Source organism: Coregonus lavaretus (assembly GCF_964263955.1).
Source record: "Coregonus lavaretus genome assembly, contig: HAP1_SCAFFOLD_983, whole genome shotgun sequence".
Lineage (NCBI taxonomy): Eukaryota > Metazoa > Chordata > Actinopteri > Salmoniformes > Salmonidae > Coregonus > Coregonus lavaretus.
This window is the reverse complement of record NW_028158272.1, coordinates 1-9,620: the sequence shown is the minus strand read 5'-3', so window position 1 is coordinate 9,620 and position 9,620 is coordinate 1.

Genomic DNA, 9,620 nt, shown 5'->3' with positions numbered 1-9,620 from the left:
CCCTGGCGTTGCAAATGCCATGCTCAACCAACTGAGCTACACGGGATCAGAAAATCTTGTTTCTCATGGTCTGAGAGTCTTTAGGTGCATTTTGGCAAACTCTAAGTGGGCTGTCATGTGCGTTTTACGGAGGAGTGGCTTCCGTCTGGCCACTCTACCATGAAGGCCTAATTGGTGTAGTGCTGCAAAGATGGTTGTCCTTCTTGAAGGTTCTCCCATCTCCACAGAGAAACTCTGGAGCTCTGTCAGACTGACTATCGGGTTCTTGGTCACCTCCCTGACCAAGGCCCTTCTCCCCCGATTGCTCAGTTTGGCCGCGCGGCCAGCTCTAGGAAGAGTCGTGGTGGTTCCAAACTTCTTCCATTTAAGAATGATGGAGGCCACTGTGTTCTTGGGGTCCTTCAATGCTGCAGAAATGTTTTGGTACCCTTCCCCAGATCTGTGCCTTGACACAATCCTGTCTCAGAGCTCTGCGCACAATTCCTTCAACCTCATGGCTTGATTTTTGCTCTGACATGTACTGTCAACTGTGTGACCTTATATAGACAGGTTTGTGCCTTTCCAAATCATGTCCAATCAATAGAATTTACCACAGGTGGTCTCCAATCAAGTTCTAGAAACATCTCAAGGATTATTTAACCAGGTAAGCCAGTTGAGAACAAGTTCTCATTTACAACTGCGACCTGGCCAAGATAAAGCAAAGCAGTGCGATAAAAACAACAACAAAACAGAGTTACATATGGAATAAACAAAAACAAAACATACAGTCAATAACACAATAGAAAATCTATATACAGTGTGTGCAAATGTAGTAAGTTATGGAGGTAAGGCAATAAATAGGCCATAGTTCCAAATAATTACAATTTAGTATTAACACTGGAGTGATAGATGTTCAGAAGATGATGTGCAAATAGAGATACTGGGGTGCAAATGAGCAAAATAAATAACAATGTAAATAACAATATGGGGATGAGGTAGTTGGGTGGGCTTATTACAGATGGGCTGTGTACAGGTGCAGTAATCGGTAAGTTGCTCTGACAACTGATGCTTAAAGTTAGTGAGGGAGATAAGTGTCTCCAGCTTCAGAGATTTTTGCAGTTCGTTCCAGTCATTTGCAGCAGAGAACTAGAAGGAATGGCGGCCAAAGGAGGTGTTGGCTTTGGGGATGACCAGTGAGATATACCTGCTGGAACGCATACTATGGGTGGGTGTTGCTATGGTGACCAATGATCTAAGATAAGGCGGGGATTTGCCTAGCAGTGATTTATAGATGACCTGGAGCCAGTGGGTTTGGCAACTAATATGTAGTGAGGGCCAGCCAACGAGAGCGTACAGGTCACAATGGTGGGTAGTATATGGGGCTTTGGTGACAAAACGGATGGCACTGTGATAGACTACATCCAATTTTCTTAGTAGAGTGTTGGAGGCTATTTGTAAATGACATCGCCAAAGTCAAGGATTGTTAGGATAGTCAGTTTTACGAGGGCATGTTTAGCAGCATGCGTGAAGGAGGCTTTGCTGTGAAATAGGAAGCCGATTCTAGATTTAACTTTGGATTGGAGATGCTTAATGTGAGTCTGGAAGGAGAGTTTATGGTCTAACCAGACACCTAGGTATTTGAAGTTGTCCACATATTCTAAGTCAGACCCGACGAGAGTAGTGATTCTAGTCGGGTGGGCGGGTGCAAGCAGCGTTCGATTGAAGAGCATGCATTTAGGGGCGGCAGGTAGCTTAGTGTTTAAGAGCGTTGTGCCAGTAACCGAAAGGTCGCTGGTTCTAATCCCCGAGCCGACTAGGTGAAAAACCTGTCGATGTGCCCTTGAGCAAGGCACTTAACCCTAATTGCTCCTGTAAGTCGATCTGGATAAGAGCGTCTGCTAAATGACCCATTTATGTTTTATTTTATTTATTTAGTTTTACTAGCATTTAAGAGCAGTTGTAGGCCACGGAAGGAGTGATGTATGGCATTGAAGCTCATTTGGAGGTTTGTTAACACAGTGTCCAATGAAGGGCCAGATGTATACCAAATGGGGTCGTCTGCATAGAGGTGGATCTGAGAGTCACCAGCAGCAAGAGCGACATCATTGATATACACAGAGAATAGAGTCGGCCCGAGAATTGAACCCTGTGGCACCCCCATAGATACTGGCAGAGGTCCAGACAACAGGCCCTCCGATTTGACACATTGAACTCTATCTGAGATGTAGTTGGTGAACCAGGTGAGGCAGTCATTTGAAAAACCAAGGCTATTTAGTCTGCCAATAAGAATGCCTTGGCCAGGTCGATGAAGACGGCTGCAGAGTACTGTCTTTTATCGATCGCGGTTATTACATCGTTTAGGACCTTGAGCGTGGCTGAGGTGCACCCATGACCAGCTCGGAAACCAGATTGCATAGCGGAGAAGGTACGGTGGGATTCGAAATGGTCGGTGATCTGTTTGTTAACTAGGCTTTCAAATACTTTCGAAAGGCAGGGCAGGATGGATTTAGGTCTGTAACAGTTTGGATCTAGAGTTTCACCCCCTTTGAAGAGGGGGATGACCGCGGCAGCAGCAAAAGGGGGTGGTTCTTTTCTCTTCAGCCTGGCAGCAGCTAGAGCACCAGATCTCCTTCTAGAGGTTGAACAGGCTAGTAATAGGGGTTGCGACAATTTCGGCGACTAATTTTAGAAAGAAAGGGTCCACATTGTCTAGCCCAGCTGATTAGTAGGGGTCCAGATTTTGCAGCTCTTTCAGAACATCAGCTATCTGAATTTGGGTGAAGGAGAAGGGGGGGGGCATGGGCAAGTTGCAGCGGAGGGTGGTGGCAGGGGTAGGGGTAGCCAGGTGGAAGCATGGCCAGCCGTAGCAAAATGCTTATTGAAATTCTCGATTATCGTAGATTTATCGGTGGTGACAGTGTTTCCTAGCCTCAGTGCAGTGGGTAGCTGGAAGGAGGTGCTCTTATTCTCCATGGACTTTACAGTGTCCCAAAACCTTTTGGAGTTAGTGCTACAGGATGTAAATTTCTGTGTGAAAAAGCTAGCCTTTGCTTTCCTAACTGATTGTGTATATTGGTTCCTGACTTCCCTGAAAAGTTGCATGTCGCGGGGGCTGTTCGATGCTAATGCAGTACGCCACAGGATGTTTTTGTGCTGGTCAAGGGCAGTCAAGTCTGGGGTGAACCAGGGGCTATATCTGTTCTTAGTTCTGATTTTTTTTAATGGGGCATGCTTATTTAAGATGGAGAGGAAAGCACTTTTGAAGAACATCCAGGCATCTTCTACTGACGGAATGAGGTCAATATTCATCCAGGATACCCGGGCCAGGTCAATTAGAAAGGCCTGCTCGCTAAAGTGTTTTAGGAAGTGTTTGACAATGATGAGGGGTGGACGTTTGACCGCGGACCCATTACGGACGCAGGAAATTAGGCAGTGATCGCTGAGATCCTGGTTGAAGACATCAGAGGTGTATTTAGAGGGTAAATTAGTCAGAATGATATCTATGAGGGTGCCCATGTTTACGGATTTAGGGTTGTACCTGGTAGGTTCCTTGATAATTTGTGTGAGATTGAGGGCATCTAGTTTAGATTGTAGGACGGCCGGGGTGTTAAGCATATCCCAGTTTAGGTCACCAAGCAGTACAAACTCTGAGGATAGATGGGGGGCAAGCAATTCACATATGGTGTCCAGGGCACAACTGGGGGCTGAGGGGGGTCTGTAGCAAGCGGCAACAGTGAGAGACTTATTTCTGGAAAGGTGGAGATTTAGAAGTAGAAGCTCAAACTGTTTGGGCACAGACCAGGATAGTATGATTTGATCTCTACAGTAGATTGCAACTCCGCCCCCTTTGGCAGTTCTATCTAGATGGAAAATGTTGTAGTTCGGAATGGAAACTTCTGAATTTTTGATGGCCTTCCTAAGCCAAGATTCAGACACTGCTAGAACATCAGGGTTGGCAGAGTGTGCTAACGCAGTGAATAACTCAAACTTAGGAAGGAGGCTTCAAATGTTAACGTGCAAGAAACCAAGGCTTACAGAAGTCAACAAATGATAGCGTCTTGGGGGTAGGAGTGATACTGGGGGCTACAGGGCCTGGGTTAACCTCTACATCACCAGAGGAACAGAGGAGGAATAGAATAAGGATACGGCTAAAGGCTTTAAGAACTGGTCTTCTAGTGCGTTGGGTACAGAGAAAGGGGGCATATTTACGGGCGTTGTAGAATAGATTCAGGGCATTATGTACAGACAAGGATATGGAAGGATATGAGTACAGTGGAGGTACACCTAATCATTGGGTAACTATGAAAGAGATAGCATCACTGGAGGTACCGATTGAGCCAGTGTCCGCATATATGGGGGGTGGGACAAAGGAGGCTGGTTGAGCTGAACTTGGGGCTCTACAGTGAAATTGTATAATAAGAACTAACCCAAACAGCAATAGGCTAGGCATATTGACATGTGAGAGAGGCATAACGCAATCACAGGTGTTATTCGAGAGGGCTAAGACAACAACTGGTAATGGCGACGAAAGTTTGGGCTGAGGCTAAACAGATCAACAGGATGGGGTACCGTGTAAAGGAACAGTCCAGCAGGCATTAGCTGTGTAGCTGAGTGAACATAAGGTCCAGTGAACAGCACTAAGTCCGGGAGCAGATCATAGGCTGCTAAAGCACAGGCGAGCAGGAGGCACGGCTGTTGATTGCACGTGCTAGCGGGCCGGGGCTAGCAGATGGATCTTCGTGGTCGTCGCAATGGGAAGCCTGTTGAAACCACATCAGACGATTACGTCGGCAGACCAGACGTGATGGATCGGCGGGGCTCCGTGTTGACACTAGGAGGTCCAGTCCGGTTGACAGAGAGGTAGATAGCCGGGAGATGGGCCTGGCTCGAGGTAGCTCAAGGCTAACTGGTACGTCGGGAAGTGGATATTAGCCAACAACACTGGAGACAGGATGCACCTGAGCTCAATTTCGAATCTCATAGCAAAGGGTCTGAATACTTATGTAAATAAGGTATTTCTGCTTATTTTTTATCCATTTGCAACAATTTCTAAAAACCAGTTTTCGCTTTGTCATTATGGGGTATTGTATGTAGATTGATAATGAAAAAAAGAGTTAATCAATTTTAAAATAAGGCTGTAACGTAACAAAATGTGGAAAAGTCAAGGGGTCTGAATACTTTCCGAATGCACTGTATGTCAATCTATTTCTACTTGTAATTTAGATAATATCGTTTTCATTGCGTTAATGGGGAAGATTCATGACACCATATCTAGCCATAGCCATTGCTTTAAACATGAATGGAGATACAGTACATTGTAAATGTGCTACCTTTTTCCATTCCAACTGGTAAGAGAGAGAGAGAGAAAAAAAAACACCTGTCAATGACCTCTATTGAATAGAGAGAGGGACAACCAGCCAACGAGTGAATACAAAGGGAACCTTTCAAGTTAATCTGGACTGATGTAATAAAATTGACACATGGAGTCAGTGCTGGATTGTGGGGCTCTGTCACCTCCCTTCACTGCAAATGAATCAATTACATCTCAACCTAATCCTGTTAGAGCGATGAAATGACTGCATACCTCCCCACAGGCAGGTGCTGCATGCCAGGCTCAAGGGCTTATTTAGACACAGGCAAAATCAAGGCAAGCAGAGATTTTATATCATCAACATTATACAGACTAGACCGTTATCATAAACCAGCAGTGTGTATTATGTGTTTGTACTTACGTAATGAAAATCATTCAAAATGTAAGCTAAATTTGTTGTTGATCTGATTTTGAACATAAACTTTTATTTCTTAATCTCATTGCGCTACATTGTTGTGGTAGGCTATGAATGCATGTTGATCTGAAACAGTCTGATGGATGTAACAAGTAGCATTTCCCACAACCAGAAATGTCTCCCTAACCTCTATTTCCTTAATTTCTTTAGAGGAGGCATTGCTCATACTGGTTATTTTCACACCTCATCACTCCTTTATGCAAATCCTAACAAAGGGAGAGCAGCTTGTAAACTCTAGCTTTATTGTCAGGTATAACTGTTTCTGTTAGTACTTTACAGGACAAATAAAGAGGGGATTGGGAGCAGGGTAACTAACACTGTCTTATGGTTGACAGCCCACTGGTTGAGTACCCTGGTTCTGCTGCAGCACGCTAAGGTACAATCAGCCTGGCGTGGCTCCCGACATTCTGAAGCACCTTGTCAGATAACGCCTGACCCACACACTGAGGAGAAAAAATAATGAAACTAAACAATGAGAGAGGAGAAACAGGAGGGAGCATGGCCCCTACTCTGCTCTGCTCACCCAGACCATTGTGCACACAGGGGGGCTTTGGAGATAAATGGCCCGCACGTTAACCACGTTTGACGGGCTGCACAAAAAGGGACAGCTCTGGTACCATGACGCAACCTGTACCCCTCCCCTTACCCCCACACCCCCCATCTCTACCCAGACATGAGGTACAGGGGACAGTCCCACTGAAGCACCTGATGAAGTGCAAAGAAAAGAGCGCAACCATTTGTCATTGGGATGTAAGGGCTTGGCGCTTTAGGGGTTGGCAAGACATATTGTATATTGTAGGGAAGGGAGGGGTAGAGGTAGGCTTTTGAAGGTAACACATTTAATAATTAATATTATATAATGGTGGGTCTAATCCTGGATGCTGATTGGTTAAAACCATGTTCCAGTCTGTGTCTATTCCACAAGTTACCACTGGCTAAGGCTATAACGTTGAAATACCAATTCACTATTCCATCTCACTGTGCAATCCACTATCTCATTAGCCCAGCCAGACAATTTATAAACTTGATCTCCACTGTAAAAAGCATCTAGACATTATCTCCCATTTATTTTAGAATAGCATTTGGTTTACATCAGCTGAGATTTGTATTAACATTGCTGTCTGTCTCTCTGACATTTGCAACATTGTTTCAATATTGACATTCGTTCCCCAGCTGTCCCATAGTAATAAAGGTGATGGGAGTCGGGACGAGACAGACATTCAGGCAGCTTTTCTCAGCCAGTCGAAATCATGAATCAGCATCATATTTATGGATATATACAAATAAACTCCAATAGAAAAACACAAAATGCAGCTAGTTTGCTGTCATTCCAGCTTCAGATTGAAGTGATTGTGTTAGTGGTGTAGTTGGAAAATGTTATATTCCATGCAAAATTGCTCATCATTAGCTCATTGTTATGGATGTATCCCCTGAAAAAGTCACTAGAAAACAGGTTAAACAAATGCAAATGCAGCTACTTTGCTGTTCATCTGGCTGCACTGTTTGACATGACTGTGTTAGCCGAAGTTGGCTAGCTAGCAAGCAAGGGATAAGAACATTGTCAGCCATCATGGCAACGGAATATTTAAAACGAACGACTGGGTCGAGTCCATAGATTTAGAACAAAAATTCTTAATGACTAACAACCGAACCGATAGAACTAACAACCAGCCGGCTTGGGTAGCAACCCTAGATTTGTGTCGGGACTATATCTCGTGGAAGGATGAAATAGTATGAATAAATTCATCAAAATTAATAAAAATCGGAAAATATGTCAATCATTATTTGAATATGTTGGTAACCCATTGTATGAAAGTGATAATTAATGAATACCCCAGTAGGTCGAAACCCTTAGATCGCAATATCTACTAAGCTAACATATGGAATTGATCACAATATCTACTAAGCTAACATATGGAATTGATCACAATATCTACTAAGCTAACATATGGAATTGATCACAATATCTACTAAGCTAACATATGGAATTGATCACAATATCTACTAAGCTAACATAAGGAATTGTTTTAAGATGGTCATAAAATGTACCATTTAGCCATTTGATTTAGATTTTTAGGACCCCTATATGTATAAAAAAAACAATAGGAAATATTGAATTTGGCCTTTACTGCTATAACCCATAGAAATGCATTGAATGGCACATTCATAAATGGCTAAACAGAAAGTAAAAAAATAAATCATAAGGAACCAAGTTTTGAAGTGTCTTTCCTATATCTGATAAATGAAAAGTTTTTTTTTTTTTTAAGTTGACCCGTTTGGTAGAGTTATTTTTTGCACATTTTACGTCCATGCACTTTTTGAAATTTGTACAGCCGGTACTGGGTTAAATTTAGACGACTCCCCTGAAGTGTGTGTACATTGTACAGCAGAATAACTGGCACTGTCGTGTTCATGTGAGTCTCCCCTTTCGATATTGGTGACATATTAGTTTGGTTTTACAGACAATTTTGTGAAGATTTTCTTGTCTGCATGTGTAGAAAAAGCCAGCTTTCACAAGCCCCATGTTATGTAACAGGTGCAAATATTGGCGGAAAGAGGGGATTGAGCTGCAGCCACTACAAGAAACGGTAAGTCTCTGGCATAAACACACCGGGAGCTATTCAACATTCGAAATGACGTCACCGTGATGACGTACAGCTGCGTTAATCGACTCTAGGGAGTATTATTACGCAAAATAGAAATGGAAAGAAATGGAATGTCTTTGTGCCAATCTGTTTTTCCATATGATTGTAAATTACAAATGAGTCGGTTTGGATGCATTGTCTCATTGAGGGCTCAGTTGGAGTCTCATTTTCAGTAACACACAGAGTCTTTTGATGTCCTATACTATAATGAGTGAAGTCCAATTACATATCGTTTGTCTAGATTAGAACCATCACACACAATGAAGATTTAAAAAATATCTATATTTACTACCCATTAAACTGCATAAGCTATTGGACTATTGGAACAAACGGATACTATTAACAAGCTCATAAATGTATCATTGTCTTTGTGGACTACTCTTACAACAGAGGAACAATAGCCTTTTTACAAGGTGTTTATCACATTGGGGGGGGGGGGGGACAAGGGGCCTACAGTACTAACCTTTTCAGTTCTGTCAAAGCTTTGATGCACAAAATCACCTGCACCATCCCCAGAGTGTTCGTAACACCCCCCCCCCCCCCCCCCACCCCCCAGACCAACATTCCTCACCATCAGGGGGTCCTTCCCATGGCTACCTTTACCCGGCCACCCCGAGCCCCCGAGCCCACCCCAGCCCCCCCCCCAGCCCTCGTAATCCCATTGCAAACACGGTTAGGCCTGAGCAAAGGCAACGCACGAGACTTCTCACACAGACAGGCCCCAGCTAAAGGTGCACAACTGATTAGGCCCCATTGCGTGGGAACTGGAAGGGAGAATCTGTGAAAGAAAAACTCATTGAAATGCATATGGTGACTTTTCTCAAAATGAAAACCTGGCCTATGACGTGTCATTTTCTATGAGAGAGGAGATTTCAAGTTTGACTGGTCTAAGAAACAAGCAAAGTAGGTTTTCGGCTGATGAACACTAATATGTTCCACTACAATATATATGTTCTTCTTATAAATGTAAAGAAATATGACAAATGGTTAATCCAATTTTCAAAACTAAGGAAATAGAAGTCACACCAAATAAACTGCTCCTAATAACTATCTCTCATAGCAACAACCCTAACAGTGACAACACTTATATCCACACAGACAATGTATCCCAGACACCCCTCTTTTCCTTTGTTCCCGGCTTAACAAAACTCTGCCATCACGCCTCTTTAGCTCAATAAAGACCGTGGACAACCGTAACACCATCAGGCCC